We start from the raw sequence: 20,411 nt of genomic DNA on the forward strand, positions 1-20,411 counted from the left end.
TTGCCTTCTTCGCATACTTGTTGGCCAGATCCTGGGTTTTTTTCGTGTTTGAATCACGTAGTAATGTGGTAACACACTGAAGCAGTCAATTAAACCTTGTTTCGATCAATATTTTAGAGGATAACACCGGTTAGGACTGGGTTAGGTCTGGGTTATGCCCGCATCTGGCTCATGATTTTGCCTTCCTCGCATACTTGTTGGCCAGATCCTGGGTTTTTTTCGTGTTTGAATCACGTAGTAATGTGGTAACACATTGAAGCAGTCAATTAAACCTTGTTTCGATCAATATTTTAGAGGATAACACCGGTTAGGTCTGGGTTAGGTCTGGGATATGCGCGCATCTGGCATATACCTTTGCCTTTTTCGCAAACTTGTTGACTAGATCCTGGGTTTTTTTCGTGATTGAATCACGTAGTAATGTGGTAACACACTGGAGCAGTCAATCAAACCTGGTTTCGATCAATATTTTAGAGGATAACACCGGTTAGGTCTGGGTTAGGTCTGGGATATGCGCGCATCTGGCATATACCTTTGCCTTTTTCGCAAACTTGTTGACTAGATCCTGGGTTTTTTTCGTGATTGAATCACGTAGTAATGTGGTAACACACTGGAGCAGTCAATCAAACCTGGTTTCGATCAATATTTTAGAGGATAACACCGGTTAGGTCTGGGTTAGGTCTGGGATATGCGCGCATCTGGCATATACTTTCGCCTTTTTCGCAAACTTGTTGGCCAGATCCTGCGTTTTTTTCGTGTTTGAATCACGTAGTAATGTGGTAACACACTGAAGCAGTCAATTAAACCTTGTTTCGATCAATATTTTAGAGGATAACAACGGTTAGGTCTGGGCTAGGTCCGGGATATGCCCGCATCTGGCTCATGATTTTGGCATCTTCGCATACTTGTTGGCCAGATCCTGGGTTTTTTTCGTGTTTGAATCACGTAGTAATGTGGTAACACACTGAAGCAGTCAATTAAACCTGGTTTCGATCAATATTTTAGAGGATAACACCGGTTAGGTCTGGGATAGGTCTGGGTTATGCCCGCATCTGGCTCATGATTTTGCCTTCTTCGCATACTTGTTGGCCAGATCCTGGGTTTTTTCCGTGTTTGAATCACGTAGTAATGTGGTAACACACTGAAGCAGTCAATTAAACCTGGTTTCGATCAATATTTTAGAGGATAACACCGGTTAGGTCTGGGTTAGGTCCGGGATATGCCCGCATCTGGCATATACTTTTGCCTTTTTCGCAAACTTGTTGACTAGATCCTGGGTTTTTTTCGTGATTGAATCACGTAGTAATGTGGTACCACACTGAGGTAGTCAATTAAACCTGGTATCGATCAATATTTCAGAGGATAACACCGGTTAGGTCTGGGTTAGGTCCGGGATATGCCCGCATCTGGCTCATGATTTTGCCTTCTTCGCATACTTGTTGGCCCGATCCTGGGTTTTTCTCGTGTTTGAATCACGTAGTAATGTGGTAACACACTGAAGCAGTCAATTAAACCTGGTTTCGATCAATATTTTAGAGGATAACACCGGTTAGGTCTGGGATAGGTCTGGGTTATGCCCGCATCTGGCTCATGATTTTGCCTTCTTCGCATACTTGTTGGCCAGATCCTGGGTTTTTTCCGTGTTTGAAACACGTAGTAATGTGGTACCACACTGAGGCAGTCAATTAAACCTGGTTTCGATCAATATTTCAGAGGATAACACCGGTTAGGTCCGGGCTAGGTCCGGGATATGCCCGCATCTGGCTCATGATTTTGCCTTCTTCGCATACTTGTTGGCCAGATCCTGGGTTTTTTCCGTGTTTGAATCACGTAGTAATGTGGTACCACACTGAGGCAGTCAATTAAACCTGGTTTCGATCAATATTTTAGAGGATAACACCGGTTAGGTCTGGGATAGGTCTGGGTTATGCCCGCATCTGGCTCATGATTTTGCCTTCTTCGCATACTTGTTGGCCAGATCCTGGGTTTTTTCCGTGTTTGAATCACGTAGTAATGTGGTAACACACTGAAGCAGTCAATTAAACCTGGTTTCGATCAATATTTTAGAGGATAACACCGGTTAGGTCTGGGTTAGGTCCGGGATATGCCCGCATCTGGCATATACTTTTGCCTTTTTCGCAAACTTGTTGACTAGATCCTGGGTTTTTTTCGTGATTGAATCACGTAGTAATGTGGTACCACACTGAGGTAGTCAATTAAACCTGGTATCGATCAATATTTCAGAGGATAACACCGGTTAGGTCTGGGTTAGGTCCGGGATATGCCCGCATCTGGCTCATGATTTTGCCTTCTTCGCATACTTGTTGGCCCGATCCTGGGTTTTTCTCGTGTTTGAATCACGTAGTAATGTGGTAACACACTGAAGCAGTCAATTAAACCTGGTTTCGATCAATATTTTAGAGGATAACACCGGTTAGGTCTGGGTTAGGTCCGGGATATGCCCGCATCTGGCTCATGATTTTGCCTTCTTCGCATACTTGTTGGCCAGATCCTGGGTTTTTTTCGTGTTTGAATCACGTAGTAATGTGGTAACACACTGAAGCAGTCAATTAAACCTGGTTTCGATCAATATTTTAGAGGATAACACCGGTTAGGACTGGGTTACGTCTGGGTTATGCCCGCATCTGGCTCATGATTTTGCCTTCTTCGCATACTTGTTGGCCAGATCCTGGGTTTTTTCCGTGTTTGAATCACGTAGTAATGTGGTACCACACTGAGGCAGTCAATTAAACCTGGTTTCGATCAATATTTCAGAGGATAACACCGGTTAGGTCTGGGCTAGGTCCGGGATATGCCCGCATCTGGCTCATGATTTTGGCATCTTCGCATACTTGTTGGCCAGATCCTGGGTTTTTTTCGTGTTTGAATCACGTAGTAATGTGGTAACACACTGAAGCAGTCAATTAAACCTGGTTTCGATCAATATTTTAGAGGATAACACCGGTTAGGTCTGGGATAGGTCTGGGTTATGCCCGCATCTGGCTCATGATTTTGCCTTCTTCGCATACTTGTTGGCCAGATCCTGGGTTTTTTCCGTGTTTGAATCACGTAGTAATGTGGTAACACACTGAAGCAGTCAATTAAACCTGGTTTCGATCAATATTTTAGAGGATAACACCGGTTAGGTCTGGGTTAGGTCCGGGATATGCCCGCATCTGGCATATACTTTTGCCTTTTTCGCAAACTTGTTGACTAGATCCTGGGTTTTTTTCGTGATTGAATCACGTAGTAATGTGGTACCACACTGAGGTAGTCAATTAAACCTGGTATCGATCAATATTTCAGAGGATAACACCGGTTAGGTCTGGGTTAGGTCCGGGATATGCCCGCATCTGGCTCATGATTTTGCCTTCTTCGCATACTTGTTGGCCCGATCCTGGGTTTTTCTCGTGTTTGAATCACGTAGTAATGTGGTAACACACTGAAGCAGTCAATTAAACCTGGTTTCGATCAATATTTTAGAGGATAACACCGGTTAGGACTGGGTTAGGTCTGGGTTATGCCCGCATCTGGCTCATGATTTTGCCTTCTTCGCATACTTGTTGGCCAGATCCTGGGTTTTTTTCGTGTTTGAATCACGTAGTAATGTGGTAACACACTGAAGCAGTCAATTAAACCTTGTTTCGATCAATATTTTAGAGGATAACACCGGTTAGGACTGGGTTAGGTCTGGGTTATGCCCGCATCTGGCTCATGATTTTGCCTTCCTCGCATACTTGTTGGCCAGATCCTGGGTTTTTTTCGTGTTTGAATCACGTAGTAATGTGGTAACACACTGAAGCAGTCAATTAAACCTTGTTTCGATCAATATTTTAGAGGATAACACCGGTTAGGTCTGGGTTAGGTCTGGGATATGCGCGCATCTGGCATATACCTTTGCCTTTTTCGCAAACTTGTTGACTAGATCCTGGGTTTTTTTCGTGATTGAATCACGTAGTAATGTGGTAACACACTGGAGCAGTCAATCAAACCTGGTTTCGATCAATATTTTAGAGGAAAACACCGGTTAGGTCTGGGTTAGGTCTGGGATATGCGCGCATCTGGCATATACCTTTGCCTTTTTCGCAAACTTGTTGACTAGATCCTGGGTTTTTTTCGTGATTGAATCACGTAGTAATGTGGTAACACACTGGAGCAGTCAATCAAACCTGGTTTCGATCAATATTTTAGAGGATAACACCGGTTAGGTCTGGGTTAGGTCTGGGATATGCGCGCATCTGGCATATACTTTCGCCTTTTTCGCAAACTTGTTGGCCAGATCCTGCGTTTTTTTCGTGTTTGAATCACGTAGTAATGTGGTAACACACTGAAGCAGTCAATTAAACCTTGTTTCGATCAATATTTTAGAGGATAACAACGGTTAGGTCTGGGCTAGGTCCGGGATATGCCCGCATCTGGCTCATGATTTTGGCATCTTCGCATACTTGTTGGCCAGATCCTGGGTTTTTTCCGTGTTTGAAACACGTAGTAATGTGGTACCACACTGAGGCAGTCAATTAAACCTGGTTTCGATCAATATTTCAGAGGATAACACCGGTTAGGTCTGGGCTAGGTCCGGGATATGCCCGCATCTGGCTCATGATTTTGCCTTCTTCGCATACTTGTTGGCCAGATCCTGGGTTTTTTCCGTGTTTGAATCACGTAGTAATGTGGTACCACACTGAGGCAGTCAATTAAACCTGGTTTCGATCAATATTTCAGAGGATAACACCGGTTAGGTCTGGGCTAGGTCCGGGATATGCCCGCATCTGGCTCATGATTTTGGCATCTTCGCATACTTGTTGGCCAGCTCCTGGGTTTTTTTCGTGTTTGAATCACGTAGTAATGTGGTAACACACTGAAGCAGTCAATTAAACCTTGTTTCGATTAATATTTTAGAGGATAACACCGGCTAGGTCTGGGTTAGGTCTGGGATATGCGCGCATCTGGCATATACCTTTGCCTTTTTCGCAAACTTGTTGACTAGATCCTGGGTTTTTTTCGTGATTGAATCACGTAGTAATGTGGTAACACACTGGAGCAGTCAATCAAACCTGGTTTCGATCAATATTTTAGAGGATAACACCGGTTAGGTCTGGGTTAGGTCTGGGATATGCGCGCATCTGGCATATACTTTCGCCTTTTTCGCAAACTTGTTGGCTAGATCCTGGGTTTTTTCCGTGTTTGAATCACGTAGTAATGTGGTACCACACTGAGGTAGTCAATTAAACCTGGTATCGATCAATATTTTAGAGGATAACACCGGTTAGGTCTGGGTTAGGTCCGGGATATGCCCGCATCTGGTTCATGATTTTGCCTTCTTCGCATACTTGTTGGCCAGATCCTGGGTTTTTTTCGTGTTTGATTCACGGAGTAATGTGGTAACACACTGAAGCAGTCAATTAAACCTGGTTTCGATCAATATTTTAGAGGATAACACCGGTTAGGACTGGGTTAGGTCCGGGTTATGCCCGCAACTGGCTCATGATTTTGCCTTCTTCGCATACTTGTTGGCCAGATCCTGGGTTTTTTTCGTGTTTGAATCACGTAGTAATGTGGTAACACACTGAAGCAGTCAATTAAACCTGGTTTCGATCAATATTTTAGAGGATAACACCGGTTAGGTCTGGGTTAGGTCTGGGATATGCGCGCATCTGGCATATACCTTTGCCTTTTTCGCAAACTTGTTGACTAGATCCTGGGATTTCTTCGTGATTGAATCACGTAGTAACGTGGTAACACACTGGAGCAGTCAATCAAACCTGGTTTCGATCAATATTTTAGAGGATAACACCGGTTAGGTCTGGGTTAGGTCTGGGATATGCGCGCATCTGGCATATACTTTCGCCTTTTTCGCAAACTTGTTGGCTAGATCCTGGGTTTTTTCCGTGTTTGAATCACGTAGTAATGTGGTACCACACTGAGGCAGTCAATTAAACCTGGTTTCGATCAATATTTCAGAGGATAACACCGGTTAGGTCTGGGCTAGGTCCGGGATATGCCCGCATCTGGCTCATGATTTTGCCTTCTTCGCATACTTGTTGGCCAGATCCTGGGTTATTTCCGTGTTTGAATCACGTAGTAATGTGGTACCACACTGAGGCAGTCAATTAAACCTGGTTTCGATCAATATTTTAGAGGATAACACCGGTTAGGTCTGGGATAGGTCTGGGTTATGCCCGCATCTGGCTCATGATTTTGCCTTCTTCGCATACTTGTTGGCCAGATCCTGGGTTTTTTCCGTGTTTGAATCACGTAGTAATGTGGTAACACACTGAAGCAGTCAATTAAACCTGGTTTCGATCAATATTTTAGAGGATAACACCGGTTAGGTCTGGGTTAGGTCCGGGATATGCCCGCATCTGGCATATACTTTTGCCTTTTTCGCAAACTTGTTGACTAGATCCTGGGTTTTTTTCGTGATTGAATCACGTAGTAATGTGGTACCACACTGAGGTAGTCAATTAAACCTGGTATCGATCAATATTTCAGAGGATAACACCGGTTAGGTCTGGGTTAGGTCCGGGATATGCCCGCATCTGGCTCATGATTTTGCCTTCTTCGCATACTTGTTGGCCCGATCCTGGGTTTTTCTCGTGTTTGAATCACGTAGTAATGTGGTAACACACTGAAGCAGTCAATTAAACCTGGTTTCGATCAATATTTTAGAGGATAACACCGGTTAGGTCTGGGTTAGGTCCGGGATATGCCCGCATCTGGCTCATGATTTTGCCTTCTTCGCATACTTGTTGGCCAGATCCTGGGTTTTTTTCGTGTTTGAATCACGTAGTAATGTGGTAACACACTGAAGCAGTCAATTAAACCTGGTTTCGATCAATATTTTAGAGGATAACACCGGTTAGGACTGGGTTAGGTCTGGGTTATGCCCGCATCTGGCTCATGATTTTGCCTTCTTCGCATACTTGTTGGCCAGATCCTGGGTTTTTTCCGTGTTTGAATCACGTAGTAATGTGGTACCACACTGAGGCAGTCAATTAAACCTGGTTTCGATCAATATTTCAGAGGATAACACCGGTTAGGTCTGGGCTAGGTCCGGGATATGCCCGCATCTGGCTCATGATTTTGGCATCTTCGCATACTTGTTGGCCAGATCCTGGGTTTTTTTCGTGTTTGAATCACGTAGTAATGTGGTAACACACTGAAGCAGTCAATTAAACCTGGTTTCGATCAATATTTTAGAGGATAACACCGGTTAGGTCTGGGATAGGTCTGGGTTATGCCCGCATCTGGCTCATGATTTTGCCTTCTTCGCATACTTGTTGGCCAGATCCTGGGTTTTTTCCGTGTTTGAATCACGTAGTAATGTGGTAACACACTGAAGCAGTCAATTAAACCTGGTTTCGATCAATATTTTAGAGGATAACACCGGTTAGGTCTGGGTTAGGTCCGGGATATGCCCGCATCTGGCATATACTTTTGCCTTTTTCGCAAACTTGTTGACTAGATCCTGGGTTTTTTTCGTGATTGAATCACGTAGTAATGTGGTACCACACTGAGGTAGTCAATTAAACCTGGTATCGATCAATATTTCAGAGGATAACACCGGTTAGGTCTGGGTTAGGTCCGGGATATGCCCGCATCTGGCTCATGATTTTGCCTTCTTCGCATACTTGTTGGCCCGATCCTGGGTTTTTCTCGTGTTTGAATCACGTAGTAATGTGGTAACACACTGAAGCAGTCAATTAAACCTGGTTTCGATCAATATTTTAGAGGATAACACCGGTTAGGACTGTGTTAGGTCTGGGTTATGCCCGCATCTGGCTCATGATTTTGCCTTCTTCGCATACTTGTTGGCCAGATCCTGGGTTTTTTTCGTGTTTGAATCACGTAGTAATGTGGTAACACACTGAAGCAGTCAATTAAACCTTGTTTCGATCAATATTTTAGAGGATAACACCGGTTAGGACTGGGTTAGGTCTGGGTTATGCCCGCATCTGGCTCATGATTTTGCCTTCCTCGCATACTTGTTGGCCAGATCCTGGGTTTTTTTCGTGTTTGAATCACGTAGTAATGTGGTAACACACTGAAGCAGTCAATTAAACCTTGTTTCGATCAATATTTTAGAGGATAACACCGGTTAGGTCTGGGTTAGGTCTGGGATATGCGCGCATCTGGCATATACCTTTGCCTTTTTCGCAAACTTGTTGACTAGATCCTGGGTTTTTTTCGTGATTGAATCACGTAGTAATGTGGTAACACACTGGAGCAGTCAATCAAACCTGGTTTCGATCAATATTTTAGAGGATAACACCGGTTAGGTCTGGGTTAGGTCTGGGATATGCGCGCATCTGGCATATACCTTTGCCTTTTTCGCAAACTTGTTGACTAGATCCTGGGTTTTTTTCGTGATTGAATCACGTAGTAATGTGGTAACACACTGGAGCAGTCAATCAAACCTGGTTTCGATCAATATTTTAGAGGATAACACCGGTTAGGTCTGGGTTAGGTCTGGGATATGCGCGCATCTGGCATATACTTTCGCCTTTTTCGCAAACTTGTTGGCCAGATCCTGCGTTTTTTTCGTGTTTGAATCACGTAGTAATGTGGTAACACACTGAAGCAGTCAATTAAACCTTGTTTCGATCAATATTTTAGAGGATAACAACGGTTAGGTCTGGGCTAGGTCCGGGATATGCCCGCATCTGGCTCATGATTTTGGCATCTTCGCATACTTGTTGGCCAGATCCTGGGTTTTTTTCGTGTTTGAATCACGTAGTAATGTGGTAACACACTGAAGCAGTCAATTAAACCTGGTTTCGATCAATATTTTAGAGGATAACACCGGTTAGGTCTGGGATAGGTCTGGGTTATGCCCGCATCTGGCTCATGATTTTGCCTTCTTCGCATACTTGTTGGCCAGATCCTGGGTTTTTTCCGTGTTTGAATCACGTAGTAATGTGGTAACACACTGAAGCAGTCAATTAAACCTGGTTTCGATCAATATTTTAGAGGATAACACCGGTTAGGTCTGGGTTAGGTCCGGGATATGCCCGCATCTGGCATATACTTTTGCCTTTTTCGCAAACTTGTTGACTAGATCCTGGGTTTTTTTCGTGATTGAATCACGTAGTAATGTGGTACCACACTGAGGTAGTCAATTAAACCTGGTATCGATCAATATTTCAGAGGATAACACCGGTTAGGTCTGGGTTAGGTCCGGGATATGCCCGCATCTGGCTCATGATTTTGCCTTCTTCGCATACTTGTTGGCCCGATCCTGGGTTTTTCTCGTGTTTGAATCACGTAGTAATGTGGTAACACACTGAAGCAGTCAATTAAACCTGGTTTCGATCAATATTTTAGAGGATAACACCGGTTAGGTCTGGGATAGGTCTGGGTTATGCCCGCATCTGGCTCATGATTTTGCCTTCTTCGCATACTTGTTGGCCAGATCCTGGGTTTTTTCCGTGTTTGAAACACGTAGTAATGTGGTACCACACTGAGGCAGTCAATTAAACCTGGTTTCGATCAATATTTCAGAGGATAACACCGGTTAGGTCTGGGCTAGGTCCGGGATATGCCCGCATCTGGCTCATGATTTTGCCTTCTTCGCATACTTGTTGGCCAGATCCTGGGTTTTTTCCGTGTTTGAATCACGTAGTAATGTGGTACCACACTGAGGCAGTCAATTAAACCTGGTTTCGATCAATATTTTAGAGGATAACACCGGTTAGGTCTGGGATAGGTCTGGGTTATGCCCGCATCTGGCTCATGATTTTGCCTTCTTCGCATACTTGTTGGCCAGATCCTGGGTTTTTTCCGTGTTTGAATCACGTAGTAATGTGGTAACACACTGAAGCAGTCAATTAAACCTGGTTTCGATCAATATTTTAGAGGATAACACCGGTTAGGTCTGGGTTAGGTCCGGGATATGCCCGCATCTGGCATATACTTTTGCCTTTTTCGCAAACTTGTTGACTAGATCCTGGGTTTTTTTCGTGATTGAATCACGTAGTAATGTGGTACCACACTGAGGTAGTCAATTAAACCTGGTATCGATCAATATTTCAGAGGATAACACCGGTTAGGTCTGGGTTAGGTCCGGGATATGCCCGCATCTGGCTCATGATTTTGCCTTCTTCGCATACTTGTTGGCCCGATCCTGGGTTTTTCTCGTGTTTGAATCACGTAGTAATGTGGTAACACACTGAAGCAGTCAATTAAACCTGGTTTCGATCAATATTTTAGAGGATAACACCGGTTAGGTCTGGGATAGGTCTGGGTTATGCCCGCATCTGGCTCATGATTTTGCCTTCTTCGCATACTTGTTGGCCAGATCCTGGGTTTTTTCCGTGTTTGAAACACGTAGTAATGTGGTACCACACTGAGGCAGTCAATTAAACCTGGTTTCGATCAATATTTCAGAGGATAACACCGGTTAGGTCTGGGCTAGGTCCGGGATATGCCCGCATCTGGCTCATGATTTTGCCTTCTTCGCATACTTGTTGGCCAGATCCTGGGTTTTTTCCGTGTTTGAATCACGTAGTAATGTGGTACCACACTGAGGCAGTCAATTAAACCTGGTTTCGATCAATATTTCAGAGGATAACACCGGTTAGGTCTGGGCTAGGTCCGGGATATGCCCGCATCTGGCTCATGATTTTGGCATCTTCGCATACTTGTTGGCCAGATCCTGGGTTTTTTTCGTGTTTGAATCACGTAGTAATGTGGTAACACACTGAAGCAGTCAATTAAACCTGGTTTCGATCAATATTTTAGAGGATAACACCGGTTAGGACTGGGTTAGGTCTGGGTTATGCCCGCATCTGGCTCATGATTTTGCCTTCTTCGCATACTTGTTGGCCAGCTCCTGGGTTTTTTTCGTGTTTGAATCACGTAGTAATGTGGTAACACACTGAAGCAGTCAATTAAACCTTGTTTCGATTAATATTTTAGAGGATAACACCGGCTAGGTCTGGGTTAGGTCTGGGATATGCGCGCATCTGGCATATACCTTTGCCTTTTTCGCAAACTTGTTGACTAGATCCTGGGTTTTTTTCGTGATTGAATCACGTAGTAATGTGGTAACACACTGGAGCAGTCAATCAAACCTGGTTTCGATCAATATTTTAGAGGATAACACCGGTTAGGTCTGGGTTAGGTCTGGGATATGCGCGCATCTGGCATATACTTTCGCCTTTTTCGCAAACTTGTTGGCTAGATCCTGGGTTTTTTCCGTGTTTGAATCACGTAGTAATGTGGTACCACACTGAGGTAGTCAATTAAACCTGGTATCGATCAATATTTTAGAGGATAACACCGGTTAGGTCTGGGTTAGGTCCGGGATATGCCCGCATCTGGCTCATGATTTTGCCTTCTTCGCATACTTGTTGGCCAGATCCTGGGTTTTTTTCGTGTTTGATTCACGGAGTAATGTGGTAACACACTGAAGCAGTCAATTAAACCTGGTTTCGATCAATATTTTAGAGGATAACACCGGTTAGGACTGGGTTAGGTCCGGGTTATGCCCGCAACTGGCTCATGATTTTGCCTTCTTCGCATACTTGTTGGCCAGATCCTGGGTTTTTTTCGTGTTTGAATCACGTAGTAATGTGGTAACACACTGAAGCAGTCAATTAAACCTTGTTTCGATCAATATTTTAGAGGATAACACCGGTTAGGTCTGGGTTAGGTCTGGGATATGCGCGCATCTGGCATATACCTTTGCCTTTTTCGCAAACTTGTTGACTAGATCCTGGGATTTCTTCGTGATTGAATCACGTAGTAACGTGGTAACACACTGGAGCAGTCAATCAAACCTGGTTTCGATCAATATTTTAGAGGATAACACCGGTTAGGTCTGGGTTAGGTCTGGGATATGCGCGCATCTGGCATATACTTTCGCCTTTTTCGCAAACTTGTTGGCTAGATCCTGGGTTTTTTCCGTGTTTGAATCACGTAGTAATGTGGTACCACACTGAGGTAGTCAATTAAACCTGGTATCGATCAATATTTCAGAGGATAACACCGGTTAGGTCTGGGTTAGGTCCGGGATATGCCCGCATCTGGCTCATGATTTTGCCTTCTTCGCATACTTGTTGGCCAGATCCTGGGTTTTTTTCGTGTTTGAATCACGTAGTAATGTGGTAACACACTGAAGCAGTCAATTAAACCTGGTTTCGATCAATATTTTAGAGGATAACACCGGTTAGGACTGGGTTAGGTCTGGGTTATGCCCGCAACTGGCTCATGATTTTGCCTTCTTCGCATACTTGTTGGCCAGATCCTGGGTTTTTTTCGTGTTTGAATCACGTAGTAATGTGGTAACACACTGAAGCAGTCAATTAAACCTTGTTTCGATCAATATTTTAGAGGATAACACCGGTTAGGTCTGGGTTAGGTCTGGGATATGCGCGCATCTGGCATATACCTTTGCCTTTTTCGCAAACTTGTTGACTAGATCCTGGGATTTTTTCGTGATTGAATCACGTAGTAACGTGGTAACACACTGGAGCAGTCAATCAAACCTGGTTTCGATCAATATTTTAGAGGATAACACCGGTTAGGTCTGGGTTAGGTCTGGGATATGCGCGCATCTGGCATATACTTTCGCCTTTTTCGCAAACTTGTTGGCTAGATCCTGGGTTTTTTCCGTGTTTGAATCACGTAGTAATGTGGTACCACACTGAGGTAGTCAATTAAACCTGGTATCGATCAATATTTCAGAGGATAACACCGGTTAGGTCTGGGTTAGGTCCGGGATATGCCCGCATCTGGCTCATGATTTTGCCTTCTTCGCATACTTGTTGGCCAGATCCTGGGTTTTTTTCGTGTTTGAATCACGTAGTAATGTGGTAACACACTGAAGCAGTCAATTAAACCTGGTTTCGATCAATATTTTAGAGGATAACACCGGTTAGGACTGGGTTAGGTCTGGGTTATGCCCGCATCTGGCTCATGATTTTGCCTTCTTCGCATACTTGTTGGCCAGATCCTGGGTTTTTTCCGTGTTTGAATCACGTAGTAATGTGGTACCACACTGAGGCAGTCAATTAAACCTGGTTTCGATCAATATTTCAGAGGATAACACCGGTTAGGTCTGGGCTAGGTCCGGGATATGCCCGCATCTGGCTCATGATTTTGGCATCTTCGCATACTTGTTGGCCAGATCCTGGGTTTTTTTCGTGTTTGAATCACGTAGTAATGTGGTAACACACTGAAGCAGTCAATTAAACCTGGTTTCGATCAATATTTTAGAGGATAACACCGGTTAGGTCTGGGATAGGTCTGGGTTATGCCCGCATCTGGCTCATGATTTTGCCTTCTTCGCATACTTGTTGGCCAGATCCTGGGTTTTTTCCGTGTTTGAATCACGTAGTAATGTGGTAACACACTGAAGCAGTCAATTAAACCTGGTTTCGATCAATATTTTAGAGGATAACACCGGTTAGGTCTGGGTTAGGTCCGGGATATGCCCGCATCTGGCATATACTTTTGCCTTTTTCGCAAACTTGTTGACTAGATCCTGGGTTTTTTTCGTGATTGAATCACGTAGTAATGTGGTACCACACTGAGGTAGTCAATTAAACCTGGTATCGATCAATATTTCAGAGGATAACACCGGTTAGGTCTGGGTTAGGTCCGGGATATGCCCGCATCTGGCTCATGATTTTGCCTTCTTCGCATACTTGTTGGCCCGATCCTGGGTTTTTCTCGTGTTTGAATCACGTAGTAATGTGGTAACGCACTGAAGCAGTCAATTAAACCTGGTTTCGATCAATATTTTAGAGGATAACACCGGTTAGGTCAGGGATAGGTCTGGGTTATGCCCGCATCTGGCTCATGATTTTGCCTTCTTCGCATACTTGTTGGCCAGATCCTGGGTTTTTTCCGTGTTTGAAACACGTAGTAATGTGGTACCACACTGAGGCAGTCAATTAAACCTGGTTTCGATCAATATTTCAGAGGATAACACCGGTTAGGTCTGGGCTAGGTCCGGGATATGCCCGCATCTGGCTCATGATTTTGCCTTCTTCGCATACTTGTTGGCCAGATCCTGGGTTTTTTCCGTGTTTGAATCACGCAGTAATGTGGTACCACACTGAGGCAGTCAATTAAACCTGGTTTCGATCAATATTTCAGAGGATAACACCGGTTAGGTCTGGGCTAGGTCCGGGATATGCCCGCATCTGGCTCATGATTTTGGCATCTTCGCATACTTGTTGGCCAGATCCTGGGTTTTTTTCGTGTTTGAATCACGTAGTAATGTGGTAACACACTGAAGCAGTCAATTACACCTGGTTTCGATCAATATTTTAGAGGATAACACCGGTTAGGACTGGGTTAGGTCTGGGTTATGCCCGCATCTGGCTCATGATTTTGCCTTCTTCGCATACTTGTTGGCCAGCTCCTGGGTTTTTTTCGTGTTTGAATCACGTAGTAATGTGGTAACACACTGAAGCAGTCAATTAAACCTTGTTTCGATTAATATTTTAGAGGATAACACCGGTTAGGTCTGGGTTAGGTCTGGGATATGCGCGCATCTGGCATTAACCTTTGCCTTTTTCGCAAACTTGTTGACTAGATCCTGGGTTTTTTTCGTGATTGAATCACGTAGTAATGTGGTAACACACTGGAGCAGTCAATCAAACCTGGTTTCGATCAATATTTTAGAGGATAACACCGGTTAGGTCTGGGTTAGGTCTGGGATATGCGCGCATCTGGCATATACTTTCGCCTTTTTCGCAAACTTGTTGGCTAGATCCTGGGTTTTTTCCGTGTTTGAATCACGTAGTAATGTGGTACCACACTGAGGTAGTCAATTAAACCTGGTATCGATCAATATTTCAGAGGATAACACCGGTTAGGTCTGGGTTAGGTCCGGGATATGCCCGCATCTGGCTCATGATTTTGCCTTCTTCGCATACTTGTTGGCCAGATCCTGGGTTTTTTTCGTGTTTGAATCACGTAGTAATGTGGTAACACACTGAAGCAGTCAATTAAACCTGGTTTCGATCAATATTTTAGAGGATAACACCGGTTAGGTCTGGGATAGGTCTGGGTTATGCCCGCATCTGGCTCATGATTTTGCCTTCTTCGCATACTTGTTGGCCAGATCCTGGGTTTTTTCCGTGTTTGAATCACGTAGTAATGTGGTAACACACTGAAGCAGTCAATTAAACCTGGTTTCGATCAATATTTTAGAGGATAACACCGGTTAGGTCTGGGATAGGTCTGGGTTATGCCCGCATCTGGCTCATGATTTTGCCTTCTTCGCATACTTGTTGGCCAGATCCTGGGTTTTTTCCGTGTTTGAATCACGTAGTAATGTGGTAACACACTGAAGCAGTCAATTAAACCTGGTTTCGATCAATATTTTAGAGGATAACACCGGTTAGGTCTGGGTTAGGTCCGGGATATGCCCGCATCTGGCATATACTTTTGCCTTTTTCGCAAACTTGTTGACTAGATCCTGGGTTTTTTTCGTGATTGAATCACGTAGTAATGTGGTACCACACTGAGGTAGTCAATTAAACCTGGTATCGATCAATATTTCAGAGGATAACACCGGTTAGGTCTGGGTTAGGTCCGGGATATGCCCGCATCTGGCTCATGATTTTGCCTTCTTCGCATACTTGTTGGCCAGATCCTGGGTTTTTTCCGTGTTTGAATCACGTAGTAATGTGGTAACACACTGAAGCAGTCAATTAAACCTGGTTTCGATCAATATTTTAGAGGATAACACCGGTTAGGTCTGGGATAGGTCTGGGTTATGCCCGCATCTGGCTCATGATTTTGCCTTCTTCGCATACTTGTTGGCCAGATCCTGGGTTTTTTCCGTGTTTGAATCACGTAGTAATGTGGTAACACACTGAAGCAGTCAATTAAACCTGGTTTCGATCAATATTTTAGAGGATAACACCGGTTAGGTCTGGGATAGGTCTGGGTTATGCCCACATCTGGCTCATGATTTTGCCTTCTTCGCATACTTGTTGGCCAGATCCTGGGTTTTTTCCGTGTTTGAATCACGTAGTAATGTGGTAACACACTGAAGCAGTCAATTAAACCTGGTTTCGATCAATATTTTAGAGGATAACACCGGTTAGGTCTGGGTTAGGTCTGGGATATGCGCGCATCTGGCATATACCTTTGCCTTTTTCGCAAACTTGTTGACTAGATCCTGGGTTTTTTTCGTGATTGAATCACGTAGTAATGTGGTACCACACTGAGGTAGTCAATTAAACCTGGTATCGCTCAATATTTCAGAGGATAACACCGGTTAGGTCTGGGTTAGGTCCGGGATATGCCCCCATCTGGCATATACTTTTGCCTTTTTCGCAAACTTGTTGACTAGATCCTGGGTTTTTTTCGTGATTGAATCACGTAGTAATGTGGTACCACACTGAGGTAGTCAATTAAACCTGGTATCGATCAATATTTCAGAGGATAACACCGGTTAGGTCTGGGTTAGGTCCGGGATATGCCCGCATCTGGCTCATGATTTTGCCTTCCTCGCATACTTGTTGGCCAGATCCTGGGTTTTTTTCGTGTTTGATTCACGTAGTAATGTGGTAACACACTGAAGCAGTCAATTAAACCTGGTTTCGATCAATATTTTAGAGGATAACACCGGTTAGGACTGGGTTAGGTCTGGGTTATGCCCGCATCTGGCTCATGATTTTGCCTTCTTCGCATACTTGTTGGCCAGATCCTGGGTTTTTTTCGTGTTTGAATCACGTAGTAATGTGGTAACACACTGAAGCAGTCAATTAAACCTTGTTTCGATCAATATTTTAGAGGATAACAACGGTTAGGTCTGGGCTAGGTCCGGGATATGCCCGCATCTGGCTCATGATTTTGGCATCTTCGCATACTTGTTGGCCAGATCCTGGGTTTTTTTCGTGTTTGAATCACGTAGTAATGTGGTAACACACTGAAGCAGTCAATTAAACCTGGTTTCGATCAATATTTTAGAGGATAACACCGGTTAGGTCTGGGATAGGTCTGGGTTATGCCCGCATCTGGCTCATGATTTTGCCTTCTTCGCATACTTGTTGGCCAGATCCTGGGTTTTTTCCGTGTTTGAATCACGTAGTAATGTGGTAACACACTGAAGCAGTCAATTAAACCTGGTTTCGATCAATATTTTAGAGGATAACACCGGTTAGGTCTGGGTTAGGTCCGGGATATGCCCGCATCTGGCATATACTTTTGCCTTTTTCGCAAACTTGTTGACTAGATCCTGGGTTTTTTTCGTGATTGAATCACGTAGTAATGTGGTACCACACTGAGGTAGTCAATTAAACCTGGTATCGATCAATATTTCAGAGGATAACACCGGTTAGGTCTGGGTTAGGTCCGGGATATGCCCGCATCTGGCTCATGATTTTGCCTTCTTCGCATACTTGTTGGCCCGATCCTGGGTTTTTCTCGTGTTTGAATCACGTAGTAATGTGGTAACACACTGAAGCAGTCAATTAAACCTGGTTTCGATCAATATTTTAGAGGATAACACCGGTTAGGTCTGGGATAGGTCTGGGTTATGCCCGCATCTGGCTCATGATTTTGCCTTCTTCGCATACTTGTTGGCCAGATCCTGGGTTTTTTCCGTGTTTGAATCACGTAGTAATGTGGTACCACACTGAGGCAGTCAATTAAACCTGGTTTCGATCAATATTTCAGAGGATAACACCGGTTAGGTCTGGGCTAGGTCCGGGATATGCCCGCATCTGGCTCATGATTTTGGCATCTTCGCATACTTGTTGGCCAGATCCTGGGTTTTTTTCGTGTTTGAATCACGTAGTAATGTGGTAACACACTGAAGCAGTCAATTAAACCTGGTTTCGATCAATATTTTAGAGGATAACACCGGTTAGGACTGGGTTAGGTCTGGGTTATGCCCGCATCTGGCTCATGATTTTGCCTTCTTCGCATACTTGTTGGCCAGCTCCTGGGTTTTTTTCGTGTTTGAATCACGTAGTAATGTGGTAACACACTGAAGCAGTCAATTAAAGCTTGTTTCGATTAATATTTTAGAGGATAACACCGGTTAGGTCTGGGTTAGGTCTGGGATATGCGCGCGTCTGGCATATACCTTTGCCTTTTTCGCAAACTTGTTGACTAGATCCTGGGTTTTTTTCGTGATTGAATCACGTAGTAATGTGGTAACACACTGGAGCAGTCAATCAAACCTGGTTTCGATCAATATTTTAAAGGATAACACCGGTTAGGTCTGGGTTAGGTCTGGGATATGCGCGCATCTGGCATATACTTTCGCCTTTTTCGCAAACTTGTTGGCTAGATCCTGGGTTTTTTCCGTGTTTGAATCACGTAGTAATGTGGTACCACACTGAGGTAGTCAATTAAACCTGGTATCGATCAATATTTTAGAGGATAACACCGGTTAGGTCTGGGTTAGGTCCGGGATATGCCCGCATCTGGCTCATGATTTTGCCTTCTTCGCATACTTGTTGGCCAGATCCTGGGTTTTTTTCGTGTTTGATTCACGTAGTAATGTGGTAACACACTGAAGCAGTCAATTAAACCTGGTTTCGATCAATATTTTAGAGGATAACACCGGTTAGGACTGGGTTAGGTCCGGGTTATGCCCGCAACTGGCTCATGATTTTGCCTTCTTCGCATACTTGTTGGCCAGATCCTGGGTTTTTTTCGTGTTTGAATCACGTAGTAATGTGGTAACACACTGAAGCAGTCAATTAAACCTTGTTTCGATCAATATTTTAGAGGATAACACCGGTTAGGTCTGGGTTAGGTCTGGGATATGCGCGCATCTGGCATATACCTTTGCCTTTTTCGCAAACTTGTTGACTAGATCCTTGGATTTTTTCGTGATTGAATCACGTAGTAACGTGGTAACACACTGGAGCAGTCAATCAAACCTGGTTTCGATCAATATTTTAGAGGATAACACCGGTTAGGTCTGGGTTAGGTCTGGGATATGCGCGCATCTGGCATATACTTTCGCCTTTTTCGCAAACTTGTTGGCTAGATCCTGGGTTTTTTCCGTGTTTGAATCACGTAGTAATGTGGTACGACACTGAGGTAGTCAATTAAACCTGGTATCGATCAATATTTCAGAGGATAACACCGGTTAGGTCTGGGTTAGGTCCGGGATATGCCCGCATCTGGCTCATGATTTTGCCTTCTTCGCATACTTGTTGGCCAGATCCTGGGTTTTTTTCGTGCTTGATTCACGTAGTAATGTGGTAACACACTGAAGCAGTCAATTAAACCTGGTTTCGATCAATATTTTAGAGGATAACACCGGTTAGGACTGGGTTAGGTCTGGGTTATGCCCGCAACTGGCTCATGATTTTGCCTTCTTCGCATACTTGTTGGCCAGATCCTGGGTTTTTTTCGTGTTTGAATCACGTAGTAATGTGGTAACACACTGAAGCAGTCAATTAAACCTTGTTTCGATCAATATTTTAGAGGATAACACCGGTTAGGTCTGGGTTAGGTCTGGGATATGCGCGCATCTGGCATATACCTTTGCCTTTTTCGCAAACTTGTTGACTAGATCCTGGGATTTTTTCGTGATTGAATCACGTAGTAACGTGGTAACACACTGGAGCAGTCAATCAAACCTGGTTTCGATCAATATTTTAGAGGATAACACCGGTTAGGTCTGGGTTAGGTCTGGGATATGCGCGCATCTGGCATATACTTTCGCCTTTTTCGCAAACTTGTTGGCTAGATCCTGGGTTTTTTCCGTGTTTGAATCACGTAGTAATGTGGTAACACACTGGAGCAGTCAATCAAACCTGGTTTCGATCAATATTTTAGAGGATAACACCGGTTAGGTCTGGGTTAGGTCTGGGATATGCGCGCATCTGGCATATACTTTCGCCTTTTTCGCAAACTTGTTGGCTAGATCCTGGGTTTTTTCCGTGTTTGAATCGCGTAGCAATGTGGTACCACACTGAGGTAGTCAATTAAACCTGGTATCGCTCAATATTTCAGAGGATAACACCGGTTAGGACTGGGTTAGGTCTGGGTTATGCCCGCATCTGGCTCATGATTTTGCCTTCTTCGCATACTTGTTGGCCAGATCCTGGGTTTTTTCCGTGTTTGAATCACGTAGTAATGTGGTACCACACTGAGGCAGTCAATTAAACCTGGTTTCGATCAATATTTCAGAGGATAACACCGGTTAGGTCTGGGCTAGGTCCGGGATATGCCCGCATCTGGCTCATGATTTTGGCATCTTCGCATACTTGTTGGCCAGATCCTGGGTTTTTTTCGTGTTTGAATCACGTAGTAATGTGGTAACACACTGAAGCAGTCAATTAAACCTGGTTTCGATCAATATTTTAGAGGATAACACCGGTTAGGTCTGGGATAGGTCTGGGTTATGCCCGCATCTGGCTCATGATTTTGCCTTCTTCGCATACTTGTTGGCCAGATCCTGGGTTTTTTCCGTGTTTGAATCA

Source organism: Colletes latitarsis, unplaced genomic scaffold (assembly GCF_051014445.1).
Source record: "Colletes latitarsis isolate SP2378_abdomen unplaced genomic scaffold, iyColLati1 scaffold0002, whole genome shotgun sequence".
Taxonomy (NCBI): domain Eukaryota; kingdom Metazoa; phylum Arthropoda; class Insecta; order Hymenoptera; family Colletidae; genus Colletes; species Colletes latitarsis.